This window comes from Hevea brasiliensis, chromosome 11, assembly GCF_030052815.1.
Source record: "Hevea brasiliensis isolate MT/VB/25A 57/8 chromosome 11, ASM3005281v1, whole genome shotgun sequence".
NCBI lineage: Eukaryota > Viridiplantae > Streptophyta > Magnoliopsida > Malpighiales > Euphorbiaceae > Hevea > Hevea brasiliensis.
In genome coordinates, this window is record NC_079503.1 from 26,850,964 (window position 1) to 26,868,623 (window position 17,660).

At 34.4% G+C, this 17,660-nt stretch overlaps 1 non-coding gene across 1 annotated transcript; it reads left to right on the top strand.

Moving 5' to 3' along the window:
• The first annotated feature begins 16,995 nt into the window (after nt 1–16,995).
• LOC131170881 (small nucleolar RNA R71) lies at nt 16,996–17,102 on the top strand. Its single transcript, XR_009141646.1, has one exon. It is a non-coding gene; the product is annotated as a small nucleolar RNA R71 (small nucleolar RNA).
• The last annotated feature ends 558 nt before the right edge of the window (nt 17,103–17,660 follow it).

Here is a 17,660-nt window from a genome sequence, read left to right on the forward strand (position 1 = left end):
AATGAATCTCCTATAGAATCCTGCATGTCCCAAAAAGTTTTGAACTCCCTTGACTGATGTTGGGGGTGGCATGTTTTCAATGACCTCAATTTTTGCTTTATCAACTTTAATTCCTCTTTCTGATATCAAATGTCCTAGAACTATGTCTTCCCTTACCATGAAGTGGCATTTTTCCCAATTTAAGACCAGGTTTGATTCTTCATGTCTTTGCAACACCTTAGATAAATTAGCTAGGCAATCATCAAAAGTAGTTCCATAGATAGAAAAATCATCCATAAAAACTTCTATGATATCTTCAATATAATAAAAAAAGATAGCCATCATGCATCTTTAAAAGGTAGCAGAGGCATTACAAAGACCAAAAGGCATTCCTCCTATATGCAAATGTTCCATAGGGGCAAGTGAATGTTGTCTTTTCTTGGTCTTTTAGGTGAATAGGAATTTGAAAGAATCCCGAATAACCATCTAAATAACAGAAATAAGAGTGTTTCGCTAATCTTTCTAACATTTGGTCGATGAAGGGGAGAGGGAAATGGTTTTTTCTGATAGCACTGTTCAATTTCCTATAGTCTATGCACATTTGCCAACCAGTGACTGCTCTAGTAGGGATCAGTTCATTGCTTGCATTTTGGATAACAATTGTCTCACCTTTCTTAGGAACTACATGTACTGGACTAACCCATTTACTATCAGAGATTAGGTATATGATACCTACATCTAATTGTTTTAGGATTTCTTTCTTGACTACTTCTTTCATGTTTGGGTTAAGTCTTCTTTGGTGTTCGATTGTGGGTTTACTGTTTTCTTCCATGGGTATCCTATGCATGCAAATCGAAGGGTTGATTCTCTTCAGTTCTTCTATTTTATACCCTATGACTTTACTATGGATCCTAAGTTCTCTTAGCAATTTTTCCTCTTCTAACTTAGACAGGCCAGCATTGATTATAACAGGATATTTAGAATTTTAGTCCAGAAATGCTTACCTTAGTGAGGATGGAAGAGGTTTAGGCTCTATTTGTTTGGCATTTTCTTGGAGCTTACCTTTGGTTTGTTCTTCCTTCAACTTCTCCATCTCAAAAGCTTTAGCTAATGGTAGGGGTGGATGAACTGCTAACTATTGTGCACATGTTACTATTTCTTTATTTTCATCATCCACTGTGTGGCTGTGCACAATACATGCTTCAAAAGGATCTTTAGGATGGGTCTTATGAAATTCCTTTTCAACATATTCGTCAATTGTGTCAACTTTGAAGCATTCATCAGGTTCAAATTTGTGTTTCATCGTGTCAAACAAGTTGAACTCCACTTCTTCTTCTCCTACTTTGAGAGTTAGTCACCCATTTTTGACGTCTATAATAGCTCCGACGGTTGCCAAGAATGGTCTTCCCAAGATGATAGGAATTTTAACATCTTTTTCCATCTCAAGGACAACAAAGTCAACTGGAATGAAGAGTTTTCCCACTTTAATAGGAATGTTCTCAAGTATTCCTATAGGATATTTAACAGATCGATCAGCCAATTGCAATGTGATTGTTGTTGGTTTCAGTTCCCCGATCTCCAGCTTTTTGCATATTGATAGAGGCATTAAACTGACGCTTGCTCCAAGATCGCAAAGGGCCTTATCTATTTTCTTGTTACCAATGAGGCAAGGTATGGAGAAGCTTCCTGGATCTTTCAACTTTGGAGGCAGTTTATTTTGCAGTATGGCACTGCATTCCTTTATTAGAGCTACTGTTCCATAGTTTTCTAGCTTTCTCTTCTTTGACAGAATTTCCTTAAGAAATTTGGCATAGGACGGCATCTGAAAAAGTGCTTCAGTAAAGGGGATGTTGATGTAAAGTTTCTATAAAACTTCCAAAAACTTCCCAAACTACTTGTCTAATTTGGCTTTCTAAAATCTCTGAAGAAAAGGTAGGGGAGGCTGGTATGGCTCTGATAATTTCTTTGTCTTCCTCGCTTCCTCTTTCTGATCTTTCTTAGCTTCTTCCGCCCTTTTCCCTACTTGGTCTTTAGATTTTTCTATGGTTTCCTCTGTCGGTTTTACGTCTGGTTGTACTAGAGTTCTCCCACTCCTCAGTGTAACTGCTTTACAATGCTCCCTTGGGTTCATTTCTGTAACACCCCTATTTGCATAGCCTGGTACATTTCACTATTCTGGTGACCGGTGTTGCTCCAAACAATTAAGAGGATTAGAACCACATCTAAGACACCTAGTTAAGCCCTGAATACAAATAATTAGTAATTACCAAATAGTTAAGTATAAAGAAGAAAAATAAAGTATAAAAAGTTAAATGAGCCGGGAGTCACAATGATGGGTGACCTTCTCGGGAATGACTGCGAGGTCAGTCTAAACTCAAATTTTGAATCGTAAAATGTGACACCGCGGTCCTTAGGACTATTGCGAACACAGTGGAAAAGAGAAAATCATGAAAAAGAGTTGTTAAGCAGGTCAAATAATTAGGTCAGGGATCCGAAAGAAATATCGAATAACTTGCAAATCGGATTGAACCAGCGAGGGGCAATTTGGTCAATTCACCCTAGAGCTGACTCCTGACCTAACTGTCCAATAAAATTGGAGAAAAGAAAATTTTGGGATCAAGAATTAAATTAAAAAACTAATGAAAAAATAAATGTAAAAGAAAAAGATAAAGGAAAAAGTTTATTTACATCATGCTTACCTTATTGGATGACATCATCATGATGTCAAAATTCATTTTAATTTCCCTACCATAATCAAACAAGTCAATTAAGTAAAAAAAAATACACATAAAATACCTAAAAAAGAAAAGAAAAACTACTTTTAGTCTTCTTCTTCTTCATTGCCACCCCACCTCTCTCACTAGCCGCCATTGTTGCACCATGAATCATGAATCCAAGCTTTGAAACAATCACCTAACCCTACTTTGACCCCAAACTAGTCTATAAAAACTTGTTAGACCAACTTGAGAAAACATTTGAAGAAGAAAGAAAGAAGAGACAAGGAGTGGAATTGAAAAATTGAAAGTCAAGTGGAGGTAAGTGAATTAATATGAAAATCTTAGTTTATTTGTTGTGTATGTAGCTCACTTAACTTAGAAATTGTGTAAAATCAAACAAAAATAATTGTTGAGGGACTAAACAAGAAATTTCGGCTAGCTAGGGTTAAGGCTTGAAATGAATGAATTTGGTGGATTTGAATGATTATTTGTGGTGAATGAGGTATATAGGCATTAGATGTACACTTTGAATGTATTGAATTATGCAAATGTGTAACTAGGGTTTGAGCATGTGAAAATTAGAGAAAAAGGTTGAGAATTGATCATTTTATGTAGTTGACCTTATTTGAGTTGAAAAATGGTCAATTGTGACCATTTGTGGTGTGTATGAATTATTGGAACCAAGTTCCAATTCGGATTGGTTAGGGTCAATCTATAGGCAGCTTGACCTAGGTCTCTTTTAGGGACCAAAACTAAAACTTTACTAACCCAATTGGTGTGAGGCCAATTGAGAATGAAACTAGACACAAAATGGCACATTTTTCATTTAGGAATCATGCCCAGAAAGTGACTATAACTTAGTGAACTATTAGGCCAAATCTGGAATTGGGCACACTGCCCTGTACAAAAATGACCAAATGAACAATAGTTACGTAAATGACCATAACTTGGTCTAGGAAGGTCCAAATGACCTAAATTTTATACCGATAGAAAGCTGAGACATAGCCCTAAAATAAACCCAAAATTTGACCATAACCTATTTTAAAAACCACCTACAGTCAACCCACAAAAACTGCCAATAACTAGGAATTTGCCCAGAATTCTAGGTAACACAAAATCTGGCCAGCCATGTTCAAATGCCTATAACTTAGGCTAAAAAAAATCCAAATATAGTGATTCAAAAAGAGAAATAAAGTTAAGACAATAAGGAACAACTTCTATGAAGAAAACTTATCTAAATTACCACAGCAACTTGATCAATAGAACAGTGTAAAACAAGGCATCAAATCTGAAATTTTGGAAGTTTCACCTAAGAAACTTAAAGTTTGAGGAACCAACCAAAACCAACAAGTTAGGTAACCAAAATGTGGTATGTGGGTGAAAATAGAATTCCTATACCTATTAAGCATTACAAAGTCAACAAATTGACTTGAATAGTGTCATAAATAGTAACTCCGAAATAAAAATTTTCAAGAACGTTAGTTTAAGTATATATGAATCAATTATTGGATTTATTGTTAAATAAGATACTGAAACACTATAAATTACCTATTTCAGCTGAAAAAGACCTGGAAAAGGCTAGGGCAAACTCATTTTAGGTTTGTGCACAATAAACTTTAATTTATCATTTTCTAATTGAAAATTTATTTAGTTATGCATTGTGAATTAGTTGTGCTAATTATGGTTTCGAGAAATGCTGTGTTGCCATTTTATGAATGGAAATTTGAATTGGAAATTGATTTGTGTTTTGCGTGAAATGTTTGAATAACATGATTTAAATTGTTTTTGATTCGTACTTGGCATGACAATATCACTATATTCCTCCTCCATTTATGGGGTGAGTTTAACTATATTCCTCCCTCTCTGGCTTGCCAATCTGAGGTGAGTTTGGATGAGTACTCATTAGCTAGCTAGCCACCTCCATCATTGATTTCGATTAGTGGGGTGAGTTTGCCTTGTCGTGATGTACACACGACATGTTCGGAAATTTTGTGTCATGGCCTAAGTTGTGTTAATGATTAGCAACACTATGTTTATTAAATTGTTTGATCAAATTATGTTATATTAAGTTTTGAAAATTGTGAAATATTTAACTTGTGATTTATTATAAAGGTGATTTGAAAATTTCTGAAATGTGATTGTGAAATATTTGAACTGTGAATTGATAAAAAATGTTATGTTTTGCATTTTTCATTTTATTGTGCACTACTGAGTATTTTTTATGCTCAACGATAGCTTTCTTTGCTGTTGCAGATAGAGACAAGGTAAAAGCAGTAGAGTGAGCTACTGATTGTTGGGACTACACAGAGGCTTTTGTATGGGTATTTAGTTATATTCTTTTAGTTTATTTTGATGTAAATAGTTTAGTGCCATATGTGTTAATGTAAAATTGAGCAGTTGTACATCAAAGTTGTAATACTATTATTTTTTATTTTTCTTTTGTAAATTAAGATTTGTGTATGTAAATTTAATTTAATGCAATGTTTATGAATTATTGAATTGTTTTAAACAATTTTTAAATTGTGAAATTTGAGTTGAAATTTGGTTGAATTGAATTGATTATAATGAATGAGGATATGAAAATGAATGTATTGGAGTTTGTGGTTGTTTTGAAAACATTGGAAGTGTTTTTTTTTTTTAGGTGTTTGAAGAACAGTTTTCTTAAAAGACAAACGGTCTTCAGCCGAAATTTTTACAAAAATTTGAGTAAAAACAAAATGGACAAAAATTTTAAACTAGTTTTTAAACTTCTATTAAATGTAAGAAAATGCTCACCACTTATAAAAAGTAAGAAAATGGTTTTAAAATCCCTTGTAGGGTACTTAATGAGTTATCGGTAGGTGAAGTTTGGTAGTTCATTAGGTATTCTACGGGATCATGTTGTGCCTTACGGAGGGGTAAGGTGTGACATATTTAGTGGTATCAGAGCAATGGGTTTAAAATAAATTTTGAACTGTGAATTTGAAATATTTTATCGATAAATACAACTGCTCAAATGTTTGATACATATGACATATTTACATCATGAATATGCACTAACGGAGGTCAACCTCCTTGTGTTTGTTATCAGAGAGTAGAAGATTTCTGAAAGTAGAATGGAAGAAGGAGATCATTTCGTAGAACAATCTGCCGAGGCTGAGGCCCAAGGAGAAGCCCCAGCACTCCAGAATGTGAGTGGGTTAGCCACTCCAGCTCCTCCTCAAGCACCGCAGTTTCTTGCTCAGTTTGCACAGCAGATGGCCATGTTCTTTCAACAAATGGCGGGAAATGTACCACCACAAGCTCAGATGCAAGCACCTGCAGCACAACCACAGCCCCCGGCTCGACAATGTGAAAAACTAATAAAATTTGGGGCTACCGAGTTTAAGGGCACTGTGGTTCCACTGGAGGCAGAACAGTGGTTAGAACGGATGGAAAGGGTATTCAGAAAGCTACATTGTGCCAAGGAATTAAAATTTGAATATTCAATATCTCTTTTGCAAGGGGATGCATATGAATGGTGGAAGACCATCCCCCACAGCCTGGTTGAAGCCCCTGTTCACACTTGGGCAGACTTCCTGAGAGAGATCAGGCAGAAATGGGTCCCCGATACTTATGTAGACATGAAGCTGCAAGAGTTTTTAAGTCTGAAGCAAGGAGACAAAACTATAGCAGAGTATGAAAGAGACTTCTCTCGACTAAGCCACTATGCTGGAAGCTTGGTCACCACTCCTAAAGACCAGTGCAAAGGGTTTGAGGCTAGGTTGAGGCCTACTTTGAGAATGCAAGTAGTGGAGTTCCGACACTAGAATTTTTCTGAATTGATTTCACAAGCCCTGGAACTAGAAAGGATAGAATCAAAAGGGGCAGTGAAAAAGAGTACAGAAGATAAAGAGAAAACAGAAAAAGCTGCTGGTCAAACTATAGAAAGTAGTTTGAGGAAGAGAAAACATTTTGGAAGATCTAGCTCACGCGAATTGGCTAGAGGTAGATCTTTTGGACAAAAACCACCCTGATCCGATCAGCAAACTCAGCAGACACACAGAAATATGCTGTCGGATTGACTTTGTGAGACTTGTAGTAAATCACATAGTGGAGTATGTTATAGAGATATAGGAGCATGTTTTAATTGTGGAGGGACTGGTAATTTTGCAAAGGATTGCATAAGTCCATGCTGTTATGGGTCATTTACCATATCAGAAGGATTAGCCCAAGTTTCTACCCCAAAGAGTTCACCAGTAGTTGTAGAGGCAGAGGCAGAGGTAAGGGTAGTACACCTGGAAGTCAAAGTACAGTGAATTAGCCAGGACAAGGTGATGCTCCAGCTAGAGTATACACTATGCGATAGAGGGATGAGGATGAGACTTTTGACATTATTACTGGTATTTTCTCAATTCTTAATTAAGATATGTATATGTATAAAAATCAATTTTGATGTGTTATTGATTAGCCTTTTAGGATAAGAATTACGATAACAAGCTTGATTGGAATTAATTTTGAAAAAGTTTCTAGTGAGAGACATCTCTTAGACTACAATAAATTATAAAGTTAATTAGTAAGCCTAATTAGGTAAGGCAAGAGGACCTAAAAGTAAGTTATAGTAATATAGCTACCTTAGATGCGAGTAAGGGTATTACTGCTGATAGATGTCAGTAGGTACCATGATCAAAATAAGTTTAAGATATTAGTGGATTTGAAAAAAATAAGATATAGGGAAGTTTGATCTATTGGGATGTATCATAGTAATATGCAATATTCTTGATGTTTGTGCTGTAAGCTGTAGATTACAGTACTAACTTGGGATTTATTATGTAGAGCTACGTACTACCCGATAGTGCAGTAAGATGAGGATTATTGCAAACAGCATCTGTTTTGGTAAAATTCTACCGGGATAGAATTTTATTATTGGAAGGGAGTTTGAAAATCCTAACCTGGGATTTAAAATTCTAAAGTTAGAATATCAAAAGGTTATAGTACAGTACAAAAGGAAGTAATGACTACACATCATTGCAAAATAAGCTATAGATGAAGGAACGAAAGCATGAAAAACACAAGTTTATACCATTGAATTCAAAAATTTTCACCTAATGTGACACCCCTTTACCCGTGTACAGTACATCCGAGTAAGCAATGTCACACGGTGTATCGGCACACTCTAATTTTACCTTAATCAATTTTTTTGTCATATTTATGAATATAATTTATGAAATATAATTTATGAAATATAATTTATTTAAGCATTTTTTCGAAATTATAATTTATTTGAGGTTCCGAAAATTTTATAGAAAATCCGGCAAAGTACCTGCTAAAAATGGAGAAAACCGTTCTTCGGAACCTGTGAAAAACACTTCCTATATTCTTATTCATTCATCTCAACTCCATTTATCAAAATCTCAATATTTTTCAGTTCACATTCATTTCTCAATCATTCATCTCAATTGTTAATCATGTACAAGTCATAAATAGACATTCACTCTTCCATTCACAAATACAATTTTCATTATTTACATGAACATCAAAATATATTACATACGTTCAATTACATATGAGAAAATAAACATTAGTTACAAAATACCAAAATGAAACCTAGTGTCCTACCAATGCACTGTGGATGGTGAGGTGACACGGACACTATGCAGAACTGTGAACTGCCTTACCGAATCTGTGGTCTACTGGGCCCTTTGTCCAAATCTTGATCGCACTACAGCGTTGCAAAAGCGACGCGCTAAGCATAAAGCTTAGTGGTGCAAATAATACAAGAAAATATAATATGCAAATAAAAATAATAATTTTCTTGCTATTGTGTTCATAAAGAAATAAATAATTACTAACTTATTGTTTAGTCGAGGGCTAATCATGTTTTATGATATTAACTTCTTCATGCATTTCGTTAATTATTTTCTTCATGATCTTGAGCTTCTTTGTATTTTTGTAATCATTCCTGATTCTTAATTTTCGTATTTTCTTTAATAATCAGTTCAATCACAGTTATACTTTTCCATGCCCAAGTAACCTATACTGGACGACTGAACTGGATAACGGGTCGTTGGCACTGGACACCGCGGTGCCTCGGGCCGTCATACCATGGGACGCAGAATGTCAACCACGTATGCAGTCAGTATGGCTAAAAAGCCATGATATCACATAATCGGCATAAAAGCCATGAATACGGGTATAAAAGCCATGAATACGGGCATAAAGCCATGAACACAGGCATAAAGCCTTTCGCAGTACTGCTAAAACAATACCCTATTGGCATGCCAACCTATCCAAACCAATCACATTAGGCCTACTAGGGCATTTTTCATTTTTAAGTTTCACATTTTTTGAATTTCAAGTTTTGGTGTCACTATTCACTTCATTAGTCAAACAAAAAGTTGACTTTTGTATAGAAAGTAGGTACATTGGCTTTGGCACTTCAAACATACCACATTTTTCATTTAAAACTTGTTGGAAGTGATCACCATTACCATTTCTAGGCTTAAACCAAGGGAAACAAAAATTTCAGTTTTTGAAGCTTAACTTTACTGTTCCATTAAATCTTATTCTGGTGAGAATTTGAGGAAATGGTAAACATGAAAGTTGTTCCTTATTTTGTCTAGTTGAATTTCTTTTTTTTGAATTACTCCATTTGGAGTTTTGTAGCTCAAGTTATGGCCAAAATAAGTTTACTGTTCACGAGTCTCATTCTGCTTGAAATTTTGGGTTTTGGCAGATTTTGGTCCAACTTTGATCAGTAATTTGACCAAGTTAAGTTCACAATTTGGTCTAACTTTCTCCATATGAAATGTTCTACCATGCCTTAGGTTTCCATCGGTTCAGGAATCGCCTAAATCCGAGTTTTCTAGAGAGAGTTATAGCCATCCAAACATTACTGTTCAAATGTAAATCTGCAGAGCTGCAGGTTTGATAACTCAACTTTGTTCAATAATTTGAATGGGTTAATGGCATAATTTGGGGTAGGTTTCTTCATGAAAGTTTTTTTTCTATATCATATCTTGTTACTGTAAAAATTTCAGGTCAATTGACCATATCTACAGTGAGTTATGGCCTTACTGTTCATTTGGTCATTTCTACAGGTGCTGTTGCAGGGTATCCGGATTGGGGCCAACTTTTGGTCCTCTTGCTTTGGTCTTTTGGGCATGGTTTCTTAAGCAAAAATGTGCCATTATAAGCCTAGTTTCATGTCCAATTGGCCAAACACCAATTGGACCTACACAGCCAAAGTTATGGCTGTCTAAGTGGACTGAAATTTCAATCACCCTGCTGCACTTACAAGGCAGCCTACTCATTCCCTTTGCCATGCTACATTTCAGTCCAAATTATGGTCAACTTACCTAAAATGGTCACTAATTGACCCTTATAATGTTCTTTCACAATTTCATAAGCTAAATCCAAGTTTCACTCCTCAAAACCCTAATTTCCATTCTAAATTTTCACAACTACCTTAATTAATCACTTTCATTCCTTACATATATATATATATATATATATATATATATATATATATATATATATTTTTTTTAAACATACTCTCTAATTCACTCTAAGTCCATCAAGACACTCAATCATGTTCCTTCTTTAGGGCTGCCAAAAATCATGGTGGACATACACATAACTTTTATTCATTTAAGTTACAAATTCATAATTGTTTCATGTCTCTAGCATGGGATTAAAGAGTTTTAAGTATATATGTGCACTAACCTCTTGTAGGGCAGAATTTTCCCAAGTTAATCTTCCCTTTCTAGGCTGCCAAACACTTCCCAAGAGGTAGAGACAAGTTTTTAGTGAAGGGACTTGGGGTTTTGGGGTGAGGAAAGCATGGAAATTGAAGCTTTAGAAAGTTTGTTAATGGAGGAGTGAGGGAGGAGGTGAAAAACATTTTTGAAGGAGAAGAAGGGCTGCTGTTTGCTTTTTAATTCTTTGGTCTCTTTTGACTCTTTTTATTAGTTAATTTGATGGTTACTTAATTGTGATTGGTGGACAATTTTAAATGACCTCATAATATGTCATAATTGGCATTTTATTGTATTTTCTTTTCTCTTCTTCTCTACTCACTTTCAATTAATTTTTTATCAATATTAATTCATATTTTATGTCATAATAATTATTTACTTAACTGGACAAGTCGGCCAAAAATCACCTCTGAAGGTGAAATGACCAAAATGCCCTCCGTTTGGCTTAACGGGTCAAAATTGTCTGTACCGATTGAAAAATTTTTCTAGGTATTTTCTTGGCATTCTAATGCCATAGGAACCTCAATAACCCTTCTCTGGAGTCCCAAAAATTATTTTAAAATTTTTCCCCCGGGTTTAGGGCTCCTCGTTGCGAGAACCGCAACTTCCCTCTGGTTACCCTTCGCTTGGGCACCAACTCATTTAACTTGGTTGTATTTTATTTCTAAAATTTTTACTAAATGTTTCTTATTAATATTTGATTTAATTATGGTCCCTCAATTTAGTTTAAATATTTTTTCGGACGTTCTAGCTATCCGGACCGACACCGGTCACCGGAACAGTAGAATGTACGGAGTTGCTACCGGGAGGGTGTTACACCTAGGGTCACATGAATCATGCAAGATTTATTTTTATCTATTTGATTTCAATGATAAACAACATATTAAAACTCTTTTAATATGTTTTTGGATCTGTATTTGCCATTTAAGATTTTAAAATTAATCAGATTAATTTTTAGAACCCTAGATTAAATCAAGAACGATTACACTAGCCTCTTGATGCACTGCAGCGTGTCTGCGCCTTTGAGATTCATCTTCAGGACACCAGATGTTGTCCCTCTAGCTTGTCCACACCAAGAACACCTATGGCAGCCCTTGAATAGCTTCTAAAGCTTTTTCTATTAATTAGAAATTCAAGTTCTGCCTTTTAAGAGATTAGATATGTAAACAGGACACTAGAAACAATTTCTAGTGTTCTTAATTCAAGAGATTGATGGCTAATCTCTTTGAATTGATGAGAGATGAAGAAGAATAGATGAAAAGCCTCAAAGTGGCGTGACAAAGGAGAGGAGTGGCTGCTGGTTGCTTTTCTTTTCATAACAATACTTAAATAGCTAGGTTAACATATTAAACCCTTGCCACATGTTACCCTTTGATTAGCTTTAGGTTTAAGTGACCCAATCACATTGTGCCAAGTGTCAAACCTATATTTAATCTTGATTTTAATCATCTTACATGATTAAAAAACATTTGGCAAGCTTATGTGTAATCCCATATGTCACCATCTCATGGTGCCACATGTCACACTGTGAAATGACCAAAATGCCCCTATGTCTTAATTTTGAGTTCTTAACCCAAAATAATTATTTTTTTTCTTCTAATCAATTTATATCAAATATAAATTAATTAATTAATCTCAATTAATTAATTTCTCATTAATTAAATTCATATTTAAACACTTTAAATATAAATTTAACTTATACTATACATCCAATAATCTAGATTTGGTTTCAAGTCATGCTAGGGACTTTGCAATTTAATTGCAAACCAAACCTATTTAATTAATCAATTAAACTCTTTAATTAATTAATTAAATCATATTTAAATAGTTGATAACTTGTGTATGTGTGTGACTTACTAGGCTCATCACTAATTGGCAATGAGACATGATATCAACTCTTAATACCATCAGAACTCTTTCTTACCATAAATGATTTCTCTAAATCATTTTATGAACCTCATAGACCATGGTTAACACCTAGCATAGCATGCCATGGCCACCCAATTAGTAATAAGGTTTACCTTCAATGAACCTATAATCATATGTTACCATGCACTAGAATCTCTCTGTTACAAAATCCCAACTTAAGCTGGAGTCATGGTTTATGTCAAACTCCATTTGCTATGAATATTATGTTCTCTTTTAATTCCAGTTCTTGATTAAAAAGATTTTCTCATCAGAAACTCTTTTCTGAATAAATCTATCTGTCTTGGCCAAGAACTTGAAACATCAAGAACAATTAAATGAACATAGGATTTTATATTTATTTACTTAGAGGAACAGATTCCATCTTGATCAACACCTACCTCCATATATAACTAGTAGGAGCCAACAGATGCCCATATACCCATACACAGTACAAGTATGAAAGCAGTATCAAACTCAAACTATCTATATACAAGATAACTGTGCTATCTCAGGTCTAAAGATTTTATGCACTGATATGATTTATGACAAAACATTAACAAGAGTAAACTCCATGTGCTTATCATAAGTGTCACTGGTTCGGCCTACTTATCATTTATAAGTGCCTATCATGTTTGTTATATGGCATGAGACTCACCATTCCTTATTTATATCTCGTACAAATAACTTGGTAACAAACATGAATACATTCTTTTTGGATAAGTCATGTCCTTATTATGAAGTATCCTCAATTGTGAACCTATTTATGATACTTTGTGCTAGAAATATTGTCACTCATATTCTTAACAACTTAAGAATAATATTTCTAACAAAATATCAATGGACCTTTTTTATTACACATAAATATATTATGTAAACGGAAAAGTGGAAATGCCTTTTATTAATAAAAATATGTACAAGATACATACTAAATGATATGCTCTAGGGCATACTACTAACAATAGAATATTGATAGATAAAAGAGTTATGGAAGTAAAAAGTTGAATAGTTAGTTCAGATATAATAAGGAAATATTACGAATATTATCAAGATTATTGACTAGAATAGTCAGGAGACCAATGATTAGGTAAATAGTATTGGCTAAAGTGTTATGGACTATTATTTAGACTATAAAGCTATGTAGAAATGTGAGAAAAATATGAGAAAATAACACGTATAACTATTTGTGGATAGATAGTGAACACAATTTCGAGGACGAAATTTCTTTTAGGGGGAGAGGGGGGGGGGGTGGAGGAGAATTGTAACACCCCTATTTGCATAGCCCAGTACATTTCACTGTTCCGGTGACCGGTGTCGGTCCAGACAATTAAGAGGATTAGAACCACATCTAAGACACCTAGTTAAGCCCTGAACGCAAATAATTAGTAATTGCCAAATAGTTAAGTATAAAGAAGAAAAACAAAGTATAAAAAGTTAAATGAGCCGGGAGTTATAGCGATGGGTAACCTTCTCGAGAATGATTGCGAGGTCAGTCTAAACTCAAATTTCGAACCATAAAATATGATGCCGCGGTTCTTAGGACTATTGTGAACACAGTGGAAAAGAGAAAATCACGAAAAGAGTAGTTAAGCAGGTCAAATAATTAGGTCAGAGATCCGGAAGAAATATCGAATAACTTACAAACTGGATTGAACCAGCGAGGGGCAATTTGGTCAATTCACCCCTAGAGCTGACTCCTAATCTAACTCTCCAATAAAATTGGAGAAAAGAAAATTTCAGGATTAAGAAGTAAATTAAAGAACTAATGGAAAAATAAATGCAAAAGAAAAAGAAAAAGGAAAAAGTTTATTTACATTATGCTTACCTCATTGGATAACATCATCATGATGTCAAAATTCATTTTAATTTCCCTACCATAATTGACCAAGTCAATTAAGTAAAAAAAAATACACATAAAATAACTAAAAAAGAAAAGAAAAACTATTTTTAGTCTTCTTCATGAAGAAAACAAACCCAAATTTTGACCATAACTTGCTTGGAAAACCATCTACAGTCAACTAACAAAAATAGCCAATAACCAGGAATTTGCCCAGAATTCTGGGTAACACTAAATCTGGCTAGCCATGTTCAAATGCCTATAACTTAGGCTACAAAACTCCAAATGGAGTGATTTAAAAAGGGAAACAATAAGGAACAACTTCTATGAAGAAAACTTAGCCAAATTACCACAGCAACTTGATTAATGGAACGATGCAAAACAGGGCACCAAATCTGAAATTTTGGAAGTTTCACCTAAGAAACTTAAAGTTTGAGGAACTAACCAAAACTAAAAAGTTTGGTAACCAAAATGTGGTATGTGGGTGAAATTAGAATTCCCATATATATTAAGCATTAGAAAGTCAACAAATTGACTTGAATAGTGTCATGAATAGTAACTCTGAAATGAAAATTTTCAAGAACGTTAGTTTAAGTATATTGAGACTAGAATTAAGTATATATGAATCAATTATTGGATTTATTGTGAAATAAGATACTGAAACACTATAAATTATGTGTTTCAACTGAAAAAGACTTGGAAAATGATAGGGTAAACTGAGTCAAGGCCTATAAGCGACTCACATCAGGTTTGTGCATAATAAACTTTAATTTATCAATTTTTAATTGAAAATTTATTTAGTTATGCATTGTGAATTAGTTGTGCTAATTATGGTTTCGAGAAATACTGTGTTGCCATTTTATGAATGGAAATTTGAATTGAAAATTGATTTGTGTTTTGCGTAAAATGTTTGAATAACTTGATTTAAATTGTTTTTGATTCACACTTAGCATGGAAATATCACTATGCTCTTCCTCCATTTATGGGGTGAGTTTGATTATATTCCTCTCTCTCTGGTTTGCCAGTCTGAGGTGAGTTTGAATGAGTACTCATTAGCTAGCTAGCCACCTCCCTCATTGATTTCGATTAATGGGGTGAGTTTGCCTTGTCGTGATGTACACACGGCATGTTCAAAAATTTTGTGCCATGGCCTAAGTTGTGTTAGTGATTGGAAAAACTGTGTTTATTAAATTATTTGATCAAATTGTGTTGTATTAACCTTTGAAAATTATGAAATATTTAAATTGTTATAAAGGTGATTTGAAAAATTGTGAAATATGATTGTGAAATATTTGAACTGTGAATTGATAACAAATGTTTTATATTTTGCATTTTTCATTTTATTATACACAACTGAGTATTTTTATACTCAGTAATAGCTTTCTTTAATGTCGCAGATAAAGAAAAGGTAAAAGCAGTAGAGTGAGCTACTGATTATTAGAACTACACGGAAGCTTTTGTATAGGTATTTAGTTATACCCTTGTAGTTTATTTTGATGTAAATAGTTTAGTGTTATATGTGTTAATATAAAATTGAGCAGTTGTACATCAAAGTTGTAATAATATTTTTTTTTTATTTTTCTTTTGTAAATTAAGATTTGTGTATTTAAATTTAATTTAATGCAATATTTATGAATTATCGAATTGTTTTGAACAATTTTTAAGTTGTGAAATTTGAGTTGAAATTTTGTTGAATTGAATTGATTGTAATGAATGAGGATATGAAAATGAATGTATTAGAGTTGTGGATGTTTTTAAAACATTGGAAGTGTTTTTTTTTTTTTTAGGTGTTTGAAGAGCTGTTTTCTTAAAATACAGACGGCATTCTGCTGAAATTTTTTAAAAAATTTGAGTAAAAACAAAATGGACAAAAATTTTGAACTAGTTTTTAAACTTCTCTTAAATGTAAGAAAATGCTCACCACTTCTAAAAAGTAAGAAAATAGTTTTAAAATACCTTATAAGGTACTAAATGAGTTATCGGTAGGTAACGTTTGATAGTTCATTAGGTATTTTACGGGATCATATTGTTCCTTATATAGGGGCAAGGTGTGACAATTTCTAGTTGGCTAGGCAGTTTGCCAACAGCTTTACTTGAAGAGCTTGCTTGATGAGCGATCTGATTCTCTAGCATCCTGTTGTGAGTAGCGGGTTGGTCCACTCTTGAAATCAGCTGTTTAATCAATTCAGTTTGTTGTTGTTGAGCTACTAGGAATCCTTCCATCATGGTTTCCATAGTCATTTTCGGTTTAAGTTGTTTAGGTTGGAGAGGTAGTGATGACTACGCAAAGTTTTGACCTCTGTTCTAAAATTCAGGGGGTGCTGGGGGTTTGTATCCTTGTTGCTTATTTATTGGCTGGTTCTGCTTATTGGACCATGAGAAATTTGGGTGGTTCCTCCATCCAGGGTTGTAAGTATTTGAATATGGATTGTTGGGCTACCTCTGGTTGAAGTTTCCTCCATTATTCACATAGTTCATCTGTTTTGAGGAGGGTTCATTGAAATTGATGTATTCTGAATTCATGTATCCTCCTCCATAGCTGTCCTCATGTTGACTGTTTGTACCAACTACGTTGGTTTGCATTCTTTTGAGTTTCCTTGTGAGCTGATCAAACTGAACATTTATCATGCTTAGGGCATCTACTTCTAGTACCCCTGCAGTTTTCCTTGCATTTCCTCTTTCATTTGACCACTCATAATTATGGTATGCAATCCTTTCTAAAAGTTCAAGTGCTTGTGGGACTATTTTCTCCATTAGATCACCCTCTGCAGCTAAATCAACTGTTCTCCTTGTAGAGGGTAGTAATCCATTTTAGAAATTTTGCACTAATAGCCAATCTTCTATGCCATGGTGTGGGCATTCCCTCTGCAGGTCTTTGTATCTTTCCCATACGTCATAGAGTGATTCTCCTTCCTTTTGTCTGAAGGTGTTGAGCTCAAGCCTCAGTTTTGTAGTCTTTGCAGGTGGAAAATACCTTGCTAAAAAAGCTTGAGATAGGTTTTCCCAAGTAGTGAACGTTCTAGCTGGTTGAGAAAGTAACCACTTCCTTGCTCTGTCCCGAAGAGAGAATGGAAATGCTCTGAGTCTTATTGCTTGATCAGATACTCCATTCATCTTGAATATGTCACATAGGGCAAGAAAGCACTAGAGGTGATAGTGTGGGTCTTCTGTTGGTGAAGCTACAAACTGGGTTTGTTGAATCATTTGCAGCCATGCTGGTTTTAATTCAAAGTTGTTGGCTTCCACTGTGGGTCTAGTGACACTGTGCTTAAATCCTTGAACAGATGGAGCTTCGTAATCTCTCAAGAGTCTTGGTCTGTCATTGTTATCAGCCATGGTTGGAAATTCAGGATCTCCTTGACTGTGCTCTTGATGTTTCCTTTCCCTCCTGATGGCTTTCAGAGTTCTGTCTATCTTTGGATCACAATCCAAAATTTCATCTTCTGGCCTTGTTCTGGTCATATACCAGATTGAGCACCTGAGAGGAAAGAAGAAAAATATAACCAG